The sequence below is a fragment of the Scaptodrosophila lebanonensis genome, unplaced genomic scaffold (genome assembly GCF_003285725.1).
Source record: "Scaptodrosophila lebanonensis strain 11010-0011.00,11010-0021.00 unplaced genomic scaffold, SlebRS2 tig00000150-arrow-arrow-pilon, whole genome shotgun sequence".
Lineage (NCBI taxonomy): Eukaryota > Metazoa > Arthropoda > Insecta > Diptera > Drosophilidae > Scaptodrosophila > Scaptodrosophila lebanonensis.
Window position 1 is genome coordinate 1,107,397 of NW_022060592.1, and position 17,671 is coordinate 1,125,067.

At 41.2% G+C, this 17,671-nt stretch overlaps 1 protein-coding gene across 3 annotated transcripts in view; it reads right to left on the reverse strand.

The window, feature by feature from the left end:
* The window catches only part of LOC115629444 (homeotic protein antennapedia), a 139,120-nt gene that overhangs the window by 88,762 nt on the left and 32,687 nt on the right, over nt 1–17,671 (reverse strand). For all 3 annotated transcript variants that reach the window (XM_030525898.1, XM_030525899.1, XM_030525897.1), the window contains exon 2: nt 8,677–8,767. The gene's annotated coding sequence lies outside the window, so the exon portion shown is untranslated. The remainder of the gene's footprint in view (nt 1–8,676; nt 8,768–17,671) is intronic.

Below are 17,671 nucleotides of genomic sequence, written 5' to 3' on the forward strand. Positions count from 1 at the left end.
ATCATTCCCAGTTGACCGCTCAGCCGCACATCGAGTTTTGCGCTTCAATTTCCTCCAATTTCCAGCTAATTTTCTAATTATGAGCGCACAGAACGCATAGAAATCGTGTCAGGCTCTGAGTGATTAATGGCCATTGGAGAAATGTCAAATATTTGTTGCCAGCCGCGTCGCCATCGTCGACACTGACGCCGACGCCAATGCCTACGCAAGAACGAATTTATCCAAATTTTTTGAAGCTCGCCCCTTTTTGTTTGTGTATTTTGTTGTTGCTTCGTTTTCTTGAATTTGATTTATTTATTTATTGTAGCCGCCAGAGTTCCGTTATTGCTAAACTCGACCAATAATCGCCAGCCAAGCGATTGATTAGCTTAATTTTCTGCTTGGAGACCGATACGAAGAGAAACTCTAGGCTCTTTCAGACAGCCCGGGCCCTCAAAGTCTATTTGTAGAAAACACATACATTTACGATCTGGCGTACCCCTATATTGCTAAAATACGACTTGATACAAATCCCATCGGCCTTTTCGTATTTCTGAGTAAATTCTTAACCCATTTCATATTTTTCAAACACACACGTAATAAGAAACGCAGTAATCGTTGGATTGGATCGAGGGATGCTGAGGGCCCAAATAGTGACACAAGTATTGACGCTTCCGGCTCCATCTGCCAAGACTCAGCCAAGAAAGCCCAGAGGTGGCAAGGCAAGAGTTGTGACTGCTCGTAGCTGGTCCATGTTATTCTAAGAAAAGTCAAAAAGTCAACTTAACCTGCCCAAAAGTCGTTCGGCGGCTGAACAAAATAATCCCAAAAACTTTACGCTTAAAACATGGAAAGGAAGTGAATAGTGGTGGGGCCTGGTGGAAAGAGCCTTAGAGGGTAAGATACGCGTCGACGACAAACAAAAAATTTTAAAAAAATGTCAAAGTTCTTTTACAGTCTCAGAGGTTCTTTGAATGCTCTCTTCATACTTCACACACACAAAAACACACGTACGTACAGTATAGTATACAAGTATACGAGAATGGTTGTTTTTTTCTCGGAACCTCTGCCTGAGCAATCAGAACATGGAAAATGTGCGTATTTCTAGACTTGTGCTTCCTGGTCACCTTCATTTTGTTGACTTAAACATTCTGCTTTGATAAATACGTGTTAATAAGGTTGCTTGTGAGTTGGCCTACATGCATACATTGGAGCTATATACTTAGCTTCATTTCTCTTCAATTCAAGCCATACTGCTACATACAAGTATGTATATATAGAATGTATTATGCTCGACAAGTGGATGAAAAATAAGCGAACGAATAGTTCGTGCTACGAGCCTATTTTTGATTATATTTTCATTATCTTTATGTACTCTACTTACTATACATATATCTGAAAATCATCTGAGGCAAGTTTGTTTATCCATTAATATGGTAGTACTGCTCGCCTATTCGAAATCAAGGAAGATATTAGACATAAGAACATGCAGAACATAAATGAAAACAATATGATTTTATGGGGATCTATTGGGGGTGTCCGGATATGAGCATTACTCCGACCTTAGCAGCTTCGCTGTCTGCTCTAGATATTATATTTGATGAGATTTGTGCCTTTTTTGTTTTGGTTTTGTCACGCTTGCGTTAACATAAAAAGGAAGTGCACGTCAAAGCTTAGACACAAATCACGAAGCGTAAAGGTGCAAGTGAAGCTAAAACAACAACCAGCTCTGCAATCGCTACAAACAACAAAGCAGAGCAACAAAAGCACCAAGAGCACTAACAATGGCCAGAAGGGCATCCAGCAATGCATGCCAGCGAGAATTTGTTGAACGATTTCGCTAAACTCGAACTGAAAACTCAGACAGCGTCGCGTCAGTCGGTGCGATGGCAGAGATGAGGCGCAAGGGGCGGATATGAGGAGCGAATAAATGAATAAATGGCTTGAAAAGGGAAAACTAAATGGCAAAGAAAAAGTGGCGGCAAGTTGGAACGCACAAATTACTACAATTAAATGGCGAACAAAATAAGCCAAGCCGCAATTATCACATCACAAGTTGGCGGCCCCAGTCGACTTCGGCTTTAATTTATGAACTGCGCTCTAAGGCGCGCCCGGTGGCCGTCGAGCCACTGAGCCACTGAGCTCCTAAGACCAGACCAGAGCAATCCAAACCAACCCAGCCCAGACTCTACAGTTCGGATAGTGGCGTTGGAATTTTTCGCTTCGTTTTCACTTTGCTTTCAGCAGTTGAAAGCGCATTTTTTTATTTCTACCACAGCCATGAGGCAGCCGCCGTGACAACAGGCATCGGCCAAGACCTGAGGCAATTTCCAACAAATGCTAATATGAAAATCAAATTCCCGACACAAACAGTGTGAAGATGCCGCCTTGAGATAGTCGGGTACAGGTAAAAAATGAAGGCGGGTGGGTGGCACACAGTTTCACAGTAAAAAGGCAGGAAAAGCCCTAACAGGTCTCAGCAATCAACAGCCAATTTGCAGGTCTATCTCTGCCCACAGACCCTGCCTAGCCAATGGCCGCGGGTAGTCGCAACAACAACAAAACCCCTAACATCAAACAGACTACCAGGCCTGGGTCTACAATGGGCAAGACTTGCCTTCCTTGCCCTGCGTGCCCTTTTCGCTACTCAATAAACTGAGAAAAATCCAATTTCATAATGAAATTTTTGTCGTTGTCAGCCTTCAATTGAATTTGAAAAACGGAACAGCGGCGACACTTTTGGCGGCTTCTGAAACTGAAACTGATGTGATGGGGGGAGGGGTGAGGGGGGAGGGGTTTGGTAGCACGAATTAACATGACGGGTCACAGAATACAGCCGCATTCCGCAACTGCCCAACAAACATTTTTGTTAGAAGTACCATCCGCCGGAAAGTGTTCGATTTCAGACACCATTCTCTAACCCAAATGGACGATCGAAATAATGTTAATTGAAACAAATTTCTGTTTCTATTTTTCTGTTTCACTTGTTAGTTCAAGAAAATCCAATAGCAGTCCTCCCAGAGTATTGATATTCTCGAGTATTTGTTCCTCCAAATGCTGACTGGGTGAACACCGCCAAAGTTGAACAGAGTGTGTGTCTTTGGGAGTAAATACAATATATAAATATATATGTATGCGTGTATTTTTGTATGTATGTATGGGATGCTTTTTAGTTGTATTGGGGCAAACGAAAAACAAAAACTTTTTTCCACTTGAGTAACTTAAGTGCCAATTTCAAACAAAAAAGAAGAAAAGGGAAACAACGCAAGGGCAAAGCGCCGAAAAGAATGAGAACATGTTTTATAGGGGGCGAAGATGGAAATATAAAAACAATCCAAGAATGTGGTGTCTTCTTCAGCGCTGACACTGTAAACCCTTCACAGTGCCCTAAAACAACTAGTCTGCCATTGGAAAGCATATCACTTAATTCGAAAATCGATTCGATTTAATATTATTCTATTAGGAAATTGATTTTGAGGAGCATTTCATTACACACCATACCTATGATAGGAAAAAATCCATGACCTTTGCTTAAAGGTGCTCCTCTTCAACGCTCCAAATACAATAAATTGGGGAATCGTACTAGCTGGGTTAAAGACTGTAAAGTACAACGCTTTCTACTTTTATTAGCAAATTTTAGATTAGCAAATTAGTTTGTTTAGTTTCAAATACCACACAGAAATTATATTGCCAAATAATGCCAGCGAAGTCGCATACATATACATAGGTGTTTACTAATTGAAATGCTTAAATGTAATACTTCTTCTTTTATTAAAAAACTCGAGCATCATACTTAAATAATGTAATAATATACAAGTATATCAACATAAGAGTTTTATTTCATTTTGGATGGATATCATATGGATGCCGTCGGAATACGAAATGTTAATAAGCGAGGCAGAGGATTGTTTGTAGAACAGGCTTTGTGCAAATGGCTGACCATGCTAATCTTAACCAAGAGTGCTTCTCTTATTTGAGCCGTTCAAAACGAAAAAGACAATAAATATAGACCGCTTTCATATATCACATCGATTCGCATTGATCAACTCATAAACGCGGTACACAATCTCACATTATTACACCGACGGCAAGTTATACTTCGACCATTATGGGGCGTAGGTGTCGGAATCGGTTGCCGTGGCAACGGCTGCCATGCGAAGGCTTTGAGTGGCGAATGCCAAATGTTCATTTCCATCCACCATCGTCTTCGGCCATGCAAGCCACCATTCTGGTCGTGAACAAATAGATTGAGAGAGTGCCAAACCAATTGAGAGCAGTGCGTTCTCTGCGCAAAGTACAAGCGCCGCAACATGCTCTTATCCTGTTTTACCGTTCCATTTACTCTTCGTGGACATGCCGTCTTTTTCTCGCACAGCGCAAAGGCGCTGCATCAACATTTCCCGCCAAATTTCTTACGCTTCTCTCTTAAATCAGATGAGGGGCCAGCTCGCTCTCTCTTACTGGAAAGTGGAACGATATTTGGAACGGAAGCGTAAGTTATGACATTTCAACACCACATACAAATTTTTTCAAATGATTTTCCTTTAGATAGTAGATGTTTCGTTAGAAATTTAATGTGACTGCCAAATGCTTTATAATTTCTGCAAATAACGCACTAAATAGCGCACTAAATTGCAACGTTGCTTTATTTTGAATATAAATAGTGTAAATGGCTTTTCGGGAATGGACTGAATACCGATTGTATTTGTTGAAATATACGCAGAACTTACCAATTCAAAGATTCTTCGCAATAGAATAAATACAAATGGGCAGCGATAATAAGTAGAACGTTCCCTTTAAAATCAATATATTTGGCAGCTAATACTCAAGGAATGATTTAATAAAGAGATGTTCTTCTTACACACTTATATTCATCCAATTTGATTCATAAGAATAATGCAGAAATAAGACATAGTCTATGTGATATATTCACATTGAATTTGCCAAACAGAACTTTTCAATTTCGCTGCACTTTAAGGTGATCAATAGAATGCAACATTCAATATACGATTCAATACGAATATCACTTACAAAAATACTTTGGCATATCAGAAGGGGTGGGGCTTCTTCTTCTTGTTCTGTCTTCAAGACGATGCCATACGTACGTCTGTCTGAAGAAGAAGAATGAGAAGACTCGACAGCGCACTTTTTGGGCCACTGTCAGGGCAAGGCCACGAATGTGCATTTGAGGAGTGGCATGTCTCAATGGAGACAATGGTTCTATAGGTAGGTAGGTATTGAATAATACCATATCCAATTAATTGTTTCAGTATTGTGGCTTACAATCGAATATAAGCAACTATTATTATATTCAATTAATTATCGAAACATGAATGTTATTTAAAATCTACACTTTTAATTTATTATTAAACCAAACTAAATTTTAATATGGACTTTCCTCGTTTTTTTTAAAATTAGTTACTCATTAAATATATAAAATTTTATATCTTGCATACTTAATTCAAAGGTTAAGCGAGTATAATTAGTGAAAACAATCTAATGTCATAGAAATAGCCACAAAAAATAATTGGGAAAATGTTTAATAATTAAAACGAATCTTTTTCGTGAGTGAGTGGCTGAGTGGTCCGAGTGGCCGCGTCAATACTGTTCGAAACTTTCGATACAGTTTGGAAAATGAACACTCCATTACCGGAAACCAGCACGCTACTTCCCATTGGAACCTGCACCTCTAAGCCAACCACCTAGCAATCAAGCCAAGTGAGCCATGTGAGCCACCGCAGACCTTCACATTCCTACACATCGCAGTCGTTCCGTTCAAGGTGGGTGTTGTTGTTGTTGTTGAATCTGTCAATACGCTGACTGCGCATATCGATTTCAATTCAAACCCGATACATGCGCTCAGCACGGCGAACAGAAATAATTAAGTTCTCAAAAGATAAAAATCATGTTAGCCGCAGATCAATTAGTAGATTTTTCAAACTAAGCGAATATTTCATCTTTCGAAGCCGCTGGCGATGCACCCTACACCCTCCCAGCCGCCTCGCCACTAACCGACGTACTCGTACACACATTCCCAGAGAATGCATAAATTTACATATACTCGTAAGAATGTCTGAAACTACTTTTGAAAGCTGTTGAAATGCTGCAGCGCAATGCAGGCAGGCCATCGCGTATCAGGCTCGACCAAAGAACGAGACCAGAGACCTTCCTTGCTGGCACCTGCCTGCCTACAGGGATGTAGCGGACGGAGATCGAATACTGGTACATATCCCAGACGGGGGCAGACTTAGACTGCATCGGACTCCGCGGTCAGGCTGGATTGACTTCGGTTGAGTTAGGTGGGGGGGACTCGACGGCTCTGTGACGGTACATGTGCATGCGCAGCCGTCAGTAACTCATTTATCGCTTAACTGGATTGAACGGCATACCCTGGCTCTGGGTATTTCATTGCGTTTTTACTTCCAGACCGAATTCGCATGCACTCGAACTTGTGCTGCGAAGGCTTGTTCGTATTGACCAAGCCGGCTGGATGGTTGCCGTTTCGACCACAACTCGATTTCTGGCCATTGCGTGACACGAAGGCTGTGAGCGCGGTACGCATGCGCGCGCTTGCGAACGCAATGCGCAAGCAAAACGGTGACAAGCAACTACCAATAACAAAAACAACAACAGCAGCAACAGCGACAAAAAAGGAAAAAATGTGAAACAAGAATCAAAACAAAGTGTTCGATGTTTCCGTTTCAAATTCTGTGGAACAAGACAACTGCGCATGCGCAAAGGCAACGGACCAGGGTCGATTCATGCCGACCAAAGAGCAGGGTCCCGAAACACCATACAAAGACCAGCTCTTATGTGCCTGACCACTCAGCCAAGGTAGAGTTATGAGATCGGATAGTTACTGGCTGCGGGGCGAGTAGAAACCTGGCCAGCTAAAAGCCAGACAGTGGACGCAGGACTCGCACAATTGACGTGCAAACAATTGTTCTGGCGGTTTGTTTGCGGCCCAAAAAGTTCGGCTTTTTAGTTTAATCGGCGCAAAATATGGCACACAGTGGTCTTAGTAGTGTTTAGCCACATATTAGGAAACCAAACAAACTGCTTAAATAAAATGGTTAAATACGGAGTGAAATGTGGGTTGCTATAACAAAAAGTTATGCTCATACATAGTTATTTGTAAATAAATATTCCTAACAAAAAATGATGATAGAAAGGATTATACAAGTATATATGGTTTTTCGGAATTCTGCCAACTCCAATAATTTTTTATTACATCTTCAATTGTTGTTTTGGCCCTCAATTTTACTGTTTTTTTTTTTCAGGTTTAAAAACGGTTGTCTTTTCTAAGGATTTCGTTTCCACAGAATTTGTATAAACGAAGAGTATCCTACCTGCTCAGTACCTGTTCTGGGCTGTGCTGTAGGTGATTGAATCACGCATGAGTTTTACTATATTGGTATTTGATTCGATAGCATAAAATATTCGATGCTTAATCGAATTGTAGTCCCAATCCGATAAGTGCAGTAAAAGCTCTGGTAAACAAAGTATCGGCGGTGAATCAGTTCAAATGTATATAAGAAGTTAGCAGCAAATGTTCCTAACTTTTATAAAAGTCTTGTAAATTCCAAATATTTAATGAATACTAATCAATTTGCCCCACTGGTTGTGCCTGGGTTTCCTGACTACGGCCACTTCGCTGCCTTCTCGCGCGATTGTGCCACAGATAAAGGCTCTTGCGCATTACGAGTTCAACTAGTCAGTCCCGGTTGCATGCCCAGCTCTAGCTCCAGGTAGCTCCAGCTCGCCGAGCTAAGGTACTCGTAGCAGCAAGAACAAGCGGAAAATGTGCAGCAGAATTAACAATTCATTTTATTGTTAAGGGTCCGACTGGCCGGCTCATCTGAGTGTCCGTTTGGCGGCCTAACAAGACTTGTCTACAGATCCCATGTAGCCCCTTTGGCTCTTGCAGCCGCGCACTCGCTCCCCCACGTCTAGACTCTGTGCCCAGGGGCCGCAGAATCATTGTTAATAATGCGATAATTTCGTTTTCATTCAAAGCAAATAGAATTGCTTTGCCTGCGTTTGCAGTTGTGGCTGCAGTCGGCTACCGGATTACTTGTTGCTGGTCCCATCATGTCGTGTTGCTGCAACATGTTGCCGAAGACAAGTGGGGATGCAGCTGCAGCTCGGCCCCTGGTTGTTGGTGCATGCGCAAAATTTAAATTATGTTGTTTTGTCGCATGTTTTTGGATGCTTGTTTTCTCTCATTGCTTTTTGGTTGCTTCTCAGTGCGCTTTGTGGTCCTTGTCGGTTGTTGCCGAACGTTGTTCAGGTACATGTTGTTGTTGTTGCTGCTGCTGTTGCTGTTGCTGTTAAAGGTTTTAGACATTATCAATGAATAAATGAAAATGTCTTTTGTCGAGCGAAAATAGTTGTTGCCTTTGCCGTGGCTGGCATGCAATTTTAAACATCTTCTTTAGGCCCGAAAGCGTTTCAAGTCGCTGCTTTATGTCACACCCAACTGTCATTTGTATTTTGAGTGTGCGGCCAGCGTCGGGCAGGGCGAGACCCAGTCGCCGATGTTGGCGACGTGTCCAATTTGCATAAAATCACAGGAAGCACTTAGGATTAATAGGTGCGGCTGGGAATGTTCCCCTTTCGCTTTGGGATAAGCATGCGCTCACTTCAATGAACATGGGTCAAGTTCAATTGCTGCAATTTGATCGACAATTTGCTTACCTTTTTCTGTTGAATGTTATCCTAGTGTTTGGTTATCCAGAAATGCCCCAGCAATGTGCTTATCCAAATTCCAAGATGACAATATGAATTTCTGAAATGATGCAAAAGGAGACCATTGTTAGGTCTTTTTCCATAACATTCCACAGATAGTTGTTCAAATATTTGTAAGCCGATCCGTCATCGTAGTAGAAGTTACAATCAATCTTTCTTTGAATACTCTTCACCTCAAAAGCCATTCTAGATGCCTACGGGACTTCTCTTCCTAAAAAGACAATAGCTTGCCTGCTGCTTTTCCTTAAATGATCTTAAACAACTGTTTATTATTAGATACTATTTTTTTTAGATTTTTGTGTGTTTGTTTTTTATATTTATATAAATTGAATGAATAACGTATGCACACATAAATATACCATATGCCGACCGAAAATACATACATATGTGAGGTCACAACGATCGACGAAATGTGCAAAGTTAAAATGTTGAAAAATGTCCAACTAACATATTTTCGGGGAAACAGAGTGTATAACAAGCTTGTTCGCTTTACACCACACAAATGAACAAAATGTCGCACAACTTTAAAATATATAGCACCATGTTGACGATTTATACTTACGAGTGTTACTCGAATCAATGTCGAGTTTAAATTAAAAAACGCTAGCCTTCGCTGCTTTCGCCACTGCATGGACTGTTGTCTATCAAATTATTCACTAAGATTTTATTTAGGGAACATTTTCTACTGTATGTGATTTAAGTTCTTCAAGTAATCTGGCTTACAAACTTATTTTAAAGAAGATGTGCAAAGATGCCAAGAGCAAACGTCAAATAGTCCACGCCACCTAGCGGCAATATATTAAAATAACGATATGTGTTTGTCCCATGCTTTTTATATAGAGCAAGGGAATGCGCCAACATTAGGCATTTGCAGAATTATTTGATCGGAAGAATAAGAAAAGTCCAAATCGACATGCACCGAAGCTCCTTTTTGATCTGCACAGGTAATATTTCGAGTCAGGTATGTAGCTCAAAAAATTAGATAGTTGTTGTTGTAAAGCACAGTGAAGGATATATCACAATAAATTACTTCTTGATGGGGTAATAAACTCAGCGACCCGGTATTTATTTAAAAGTCTGCTTTATTCTGTTACCACTTTTTAGTCCAGTACTCAGATCGGAAAATATATATAGTTACGGATTTAAAACTGTAGTTTGTGTGGTTATAGTAGGTTAGTGTTATGGAACGAAGGTATATTTTTAAAAATGTTTGAATTAGTGTAAACATAGCTGTTCTCGAAACACTGCAAGTTTCGAAACTCTTTAGAGTACAGTAGAAACTATCCGGAGGTTTCCAAGAGCAAGAGCAGGAACGTGGTTCCCGCCAACTGAACAATCAAATTGTCCCACCACATACTGTAAGCCCCAGCAATACTAACAAATGAAAGCCAACGATGGTGACATTGACATCGCGTTTTATCTCTACAATTATTTCGATATCCGTAAAAGACAAAAAAAAATAAGCTCAGTGCGATCTTTTGACACTTTCCCACCTTTTAATGTCAGTACAGAGCGCAAATATGGAACCACGATCATTGCTTGGCTCCTGTCAGGCCGCTGCTGTCATATCCTTTTGCGGCAAGCTGCGAACAAGGTGATAGCGCGGCCACGAAACTGGAAATTTGAGCGCACGTTTCATTATTGTCGCATTATTGTTGCTTGTTTGTTGGCCGTTTCCGCACTCCTTCGCCATCGCAGCCCGGGTTCTTGGGTCTTTTGTAAGACTCCCTCGTTAAACAGATTATTTTCACACCCGAGTGTCGTGGACAGCCGCCGAATAGCAGAAGCTGCATCAGACTGTGCCGCTTGCCACTTTAGAAGTTGCAAGTTGCAGGCGTTAATAATGCGATTTCAATGCAGTCAGAGGCCAAATTTAATGCCGATTCTTTCTTTTGCATCGCAGTATGAAGTAGAAAAAAGTGCAAAGTGCTTGGGCATATGAATGGAGGAGTGACATATGTATGGTCCTGGTTTGGACACAGAACTCGTCCCGAACACCAACAATGGGCTGGCAGCTGGCAGCGAGCTTATTCTCACCTCAGTCGCTGTTAATTGCAAACAGCCTTCTCTTCTGCACACAATTGTCTTCAGATCTCCTTCTAAGCCCCGATGCAGCAGAGTAAGAATCAAGCACTGCAGTCTGCTCCACGCTTCCCATTAGAAGGAGCATTTGGGAATAGTTTGGTTCTAATGCGACCAGTGAAATATATTGAAATGGAATTTGTAATTACAAATTTCCTTCGTTGTTGGTTGAAAAACATTCGAGAGCGAATTCAGAATTCTAATTCGTATATCAGGTTCCCAAAAGAAGAAGTGATAGACACTAGATCAGAACTAAAAAGATTTCCAGTTTTGTATTCAAACTTCGATTGGACACTGCTCTATTCGAATGCTGAATAATATGAAATATACTGGTATTTGCCAAAGCATGTATATACAACAAAAGCAAAACAGTCTGAATTGTTCGGAATTTTTCAAAGGGGAAAAGAGCTAAACGAATGGAAAATTATGATTGTATAGTATAGTTGGTTATCGAAAAATAGTCAACCCTTAAGCATAAAATATGAAATCCCTAAATTTTTATTGTAAATGCTCTTAAGTTCTAGAAAGTGCACTATTTATTAGTTTTATACCATGTTTGACGATATAAGTATTATGCAGAAGGAATATTCTCCGCACAAATTATTCATCAAAGCAATCTAGCCATGTCAGCATTTACGAAAACATTGATTTTGGAACAGCTGAATCCATATTTACCAAACCTTAGATGAAAACAGGGTCTTTATTGTTTCCTAATCCCTAATCCCCTCCATTCCTCTGCTGCAGGGCCATAAGACCTTGATCCTTCATATCGGGAAAAGCGATGCATTCTAGGAGAGCATCTAAGGACCTCCGAGGTACCATCAGCCTACCTACCATGCCTAATAGGCTAAAAACATACTGGCTTTGGTGTACCCCACCGCTTTAAGTACTATACCTCTAGGCGCATCCATTTGCATATTTTGGCACATGGCGTGCTTTCGTTTTTGTGATGGCTTCCTTGACCAAATTTATTTGTGTTGCGCAATTGCCGCACCAGCTCGGCGCACTGGCGAAATGATGAGTCGATCCGCCCGTCGACCACACGACCGACAGGCAGTCTGACAGATTTTCAAGCACGCGTCCACTGAACATCATTAAATATATTTGTCGGAGCTTATGCCCGGAGTCATAAAAAACGTCGCAGTCGTAAAATTAAAGCGAAAATAGATTTTGGCGCTTAAGTCTCGCGTTGTGCTCAAAATTCATAATTGATTGGTGGGGATTGGGCGCGCCGCAGCGCTTCTACGATTGCACGACAACGCCGTCTCGTGGGTGGCCCGTGGGGCTGGCGTGCTTTTGATTTATGCACAACGGCGTCTAATGAGTGATTTGCATTCACTGTTGCGAGTTTGAAAAATTTGCAGTGTTTAAAAATAAATATAACCCTGTCCGAATAAATGTTTTCGAGCGAATCGTATTTGGATGGTGTTTGTTAGGCTGGTGGAATGTGGATTTTGTTAGATTTAGTAATGCGCACGTTTGGGAAGCCACTGGAATTTCAATATGTTTGCAGAGACGGCTCTAAGCGCCCTCTAGCGGCAGATGCTTCGACTAGGGCGATTGCTATGTTTTTGGAAGAAGTTGTGTCCTGCGCATGTGCCGTGGGGAGGACACGCGCTCGGTTTGTGCATCGACTCAACAGTTTTGGATGCGCTGACGAAACACTAAAAGGATACGAAGGATTACGCATGATTCTGAATATGACCACACCGAGTAAATGGCGCTGCTAGAATTTCCCAACCTTACTTTCTGCTAACACCTTAGAAGGACATTTATGTGCTTTTCTGATGCACCACCTCTCCACGACTGTTAACGATTTTCAATTGCTGCTGTAATTTATGGATTGTCAACTAAAAAAAGGATGTAAAGCTAGAGTCTTAAATACCCTGAAATTCCACACACTTTATCCGCCTACTGTGTGTTTAATACATTCGCACTTCAACTGTTATACCCTTTAGCCGTTGGGTACAGGGTACATTTGGTGTTTAGGGAGAATAGCGAGGGTCCTCTTGCCACAATTGAAATTTCTACTGAAATGAAATCTCTATTCAAATAATATCAGTACATAATAAAGAGCAAAACTACGAACTGATTTCGTGGTAGCACAATCCGATCTGGGCCGTGCAAAACGCAACCTTACATTAACCAAAATATTCATATACACTATGCAGTATGGAAAAAACAAATTCTATTCGTATATATGTTTGCGCTTTGGCCTCACAAAACGTTCGAGTATGTGGTTTTGCGTGCGGATATGGATTCAGACCCCACACAGAAATCAGATATACAAGTAGCACAAACACAAGTAACGCGTCGAAAAAGGTGAAGCAATAAAACTTAACTTCCTTTTAATTTAATGGCTGCGCCGACACAAAATAGCAGCATTCACCGCCAACCATATAGTAAGTCTCGGGCACTTGCGGTGGGGAGGCGGGCGGGTGGGCAAGGAGCCCCGGACTGGCAAACCGGCCTGTGCTACGCATCATGAGCTTTTCGCTCACTCCGCTTCGTCCGAACTTGAGTGAAGAGTTTGGTAACAAGATTTGCATTTTGATGAATTGCAGGCGAAGAACGAGCGAAGAAGATGTTCGTCAACTGTTGGACCGACTGACACTTCGCCGAACCGCTGAGTTGTAGTTGTAGTCCGGCGAATGGCTGGTACCGAAACCTGTAAGTCATTTTAGTGACATTATCTTCAACGTTGACCGTGGCGAGCATAGGAGTCCGGCGGAGAGGGGCCCACACTGACAACGTGTAAACTTTTTCGTGGCATTTTATGTGACTTGAAATTTAAATTAATTAATTCTGCTTTTCAGGTTTCGTCGCTGTTGTACGAGCATGTTGTCAAACCGTCGGCCAAGTTGCTTTGTTAATTATTTTTCATTTTGCAAAAAAAAACAATAAACAAAAAAAACTGTTGCTCGTCGCTTTGTTTGAATTATAGTACAAACAAATTAAAATGAACAATGCGTCAGACATTGTTGCGAGTCTATACGAGGTATAGAAGAGGTCGACCCGGTGTGAGCTTTTGTAGTGGAAGCGCCAGCTGCCCCCTAGTACCCTAGCCCTAGCCCTAGCCTCAGTCCCAACCCCAGCCGTAGTCCCAGTCTCAATCTCGGCACGGAGTCAACACATCACACGTCACACTCGACTCGACTTCAATTTTTTCTAGCTGGTCGGACATGATGTGACTGTGAACCGCGCTATGAATTTTGTCATGTCCAACCCGCCATAGAGGCGTGCGATAAGAATCTGCGCTCTTTACGGTTTCTGCGGTGGCGTCGAGCGCTTATTCGGCGGCTAAGTTGAAACGCTTTGTTATTGCCAACGAAATATTGGCTACAAAATTCCGAAAAAAATCACACAACGGCTACCATTAAGTGATTAAAAATGGACAGGCCACATATAGCCAGCATCTGATTGGGGAGGACTTACGAGTACATACGGATAGGAATAGTTTGGGTCATCTAGTATCTTTCTAGCGCATCTGGTCCACATTCCTAAATTGCAACTACGACTATACTTCGTACTGATGCTTATTGTTTCATGAATAGCTTTTCACAGGGCTAACCGAATCGGATCAAATGAAAATGGAGGTGCAGTACAGATCACGAGTGCAATAAAACTATGAAGAATACCCATCACTAGTGTTCGAGTCTGTAACTGTTGTTTGAAGTACTCAGACGCTAAAATGATGCATCACGTTCAAGTAACAAAAATGTTATTTTAAACAGTATTTTGAAATATATATATATATATTATATATATATATATATATATATATATATATATATATATATATATATATATATATATATATATATATATATATATATATATATATATATATATATATATATATATATACATATATTCTTATATATGTAGAGGAATGCAGAGCAAGCTTATTGCATACTACTACTATGTACAATAGCTACCCAGACCTATGGTTATAACTTTAAAAGTCTTTTTGATTCATTAACATCTTTGGTTTTCTTCTTGTTTTTGGGGAAATGGAAATTTTTTTTTTGACCCAATCGAGATTTGACTTTTTTGATTCACAAAAGTTTTCATAAAATAGTGTTCACTGAATCATTACGAGTGCCAATAGCATCAGCAATGTCTCTAGTTGTCAATCCACAATTTTGAAGCACCACTTCTGTGATGTTCTGAAGATCCTGTTCATCAATTTATGTTCATGGATCCGCTTCCAAATCTTTCAAAATACACGCCTATACACTCAACTCAGCTTTATGTGTCCGAAACACTTAAAAATAAAAAGATTTGTCCCAATCGAACCACCTGCTTGATTGTATTGCCATAATTCCTGGTCATATCTGTACACAGTAGTACGTGTATATGCCCTCATTATTTGAAATCAATCGGGCATTCAAAAGCAGGACTTTCGGCGGTCAATAGAGTATTATAGTAGCTGTTTTTAATTAAAACAATTCAGACGTAACAGACTGGGACAACATGTATGCCTCGTTCAAACTTTACTGTCCTACGAATAACAGCGAGTATCAAGTCGTTTTGGCTTACTTTGTCCAAAGAAATCACATGTGCAGCGGGGTTCTTCCCACAGTGGTGTTTTTTCCACACAATAAATTGCGTTAATATTTTAAACGTTCTCACAATATTTACTTAGATCTATTTCATGTTAAGAACAAGCCCACTTAGTTCTTCTATATTAAATAAGTTATTTTTAATCGAATTAAATGCGCAAAATGTGTAGTCTGATTTCCAAAATTGTTGGACATTTTCGCAACTCCCATTATGTTCGTCACGATATTTAAACGATAATTAGGCGTACTAAAGAGTTGTTTGTCTTCTAAAACCACGATCTCATTCAGACCCATCTAACTTTGAACTGACTTTAACGCAATTTCTCTTTGAAAGTCTATTCTCTCGTATTACATACGTTTTCAAATTATTATTATTTGAGACCACGGTTCGGGACTTCTCGCGTGTGCGAGTGAGAAGGTGTTGCTATTGCACTTTAGCCGAGAATTCAGAATGAAGTTCACTTACATAACCCCAAGTTATGAGGCGCAAGAAATTTACAGACAATGCAGTACCGGCTCTTGAATATTTGAAATGAACTCGCGATGATGGCGACAACAACCGGGGTGGACCAGGGCTAGGAAACATGTGCGTGCATGTGTGCTTATGTAAATGTGTGAGTTTGCATTTTGAATGACCTTGGCATAGAGGAAATAGCAGGGACCATTATTTAAGCCTAACGAGCAGGAAATGGGCGACAGTGGGGAACATGGGTGAAGGCGCACGAATGTTTCAGGTGTGCTGCGAGTATTGCTCCGCTCCTCAATTTGCTGAGCTCAATCAGTTTCCGGAAGCAACTCACAGCACGGAACTTCATTGGAGAGCCAAAACCGTCTGGGGCAACAAACAACGTAAGTGGAAGTACACGTAGATGTGAGCCTGGTCCCAGATCTAACATCGAACGAGCAGACGGCCCACTCTTCCTACCCCACGCCCACCGAAGTGTGTCGCCTCGGCGTGTATTTTGCTAATTTACTAGACAGAAATACGCCTTTAACCCACCGAGCTCATTTATTATATAAAATAGCAGCAATAACAACAATGACGACGACAGACGCACACATGGAACAGCAGCAACAACAACAACAAGAACAAGAACAGTGGCCATAGCAGGAGCTGTGCGCCAGGGGCAGCCACACGGGCAGAAAGAGCGGGAGAGAGAGAGAATTGAAAAGAGGCAATTGCCGCAGGGGCAGGAGTCGTCGTCACAGACTTGTGTCGTACACCCGGAGACCTACCCCGAAACTGCAGTTCCCAGACCGAGCCCATAAACCCCTTTTCCAGCACGAAACACACTCAGAATGCATATGGGATTGTGTATACATATGTATTGCAGTCTGTATGTGTGTGTGTGTGTGTGTGTGTGTGCGAAATTGTGTGTGGGGTGTGCGTTGCTGTGAATATGTATGTACACGTATGTGGTGCCAAGGGTAGCAATGTGGAAAAATCGTGTTAATTTAAAGGGAGTGAAAACAGAGATTCTTGATGTAACCTTTTTTATGAGTTTTTAATTACAGAAATTAGCTTCCCTGTTTTCGTGCACATATTCGTACTCGTACTCGTACTCGTACGAGTATTCGCCCAAAGAAAAGTGGCAGTTGACGCTGGAAAAGCGGCTCGGCGGAAACTTAGTTATTAATTATTTTCCCCGTAAATGAGGTCTAACAATAAGTACCATTTCAGCTCAGAGCTATTAGGTGCCATGCTCAATTAATGATTTTGGCAAACCTCCCAGCATAATTCGAGAGAGGTGAACAATGGTTACTTCATGAGCTGTGACTGTTTCGGCTCGAAAGCTATAAACATTTCTGATTACATATTTGCATTTCGGAACTTTAAAATTAATCTATGATTAGACCCCCATAGCGTAAAACATCCGGGTTGCAATGCGCCTCTAGTTTGCGTTCACTTTAGCATTCTCCAGCAAAGAGAAGAGTCGAGCTCAGTCGAATTTCATTGGTCATTGGTAAAATCCCACTTGGGTTTTATGCAAAATTATAAAATATTTAAATGCAATTAACAGCTCGGAGTATGAAAATTGTACAAAGTGAGGCGGCAGCAAACAAGTTTTGTCAAATCGACTTCCTTCCGTTCTCGATGCGCACAGCAGCGACACAAAATGAAAAATTTCATATGAAATTAACCCTGCTCGCCAGGACTTCCACCACCCACCCCGGCGAGTGACTTGGCCTTGGTGAGAGCAGGAGGAGGAGGAGGAGGGGAGGTGGAAGGCAATGTGTAAAAATAACCCCAAAGAGCAGCCGGAGCAACGGGCACAGACAATGTGGCAACAAATTTG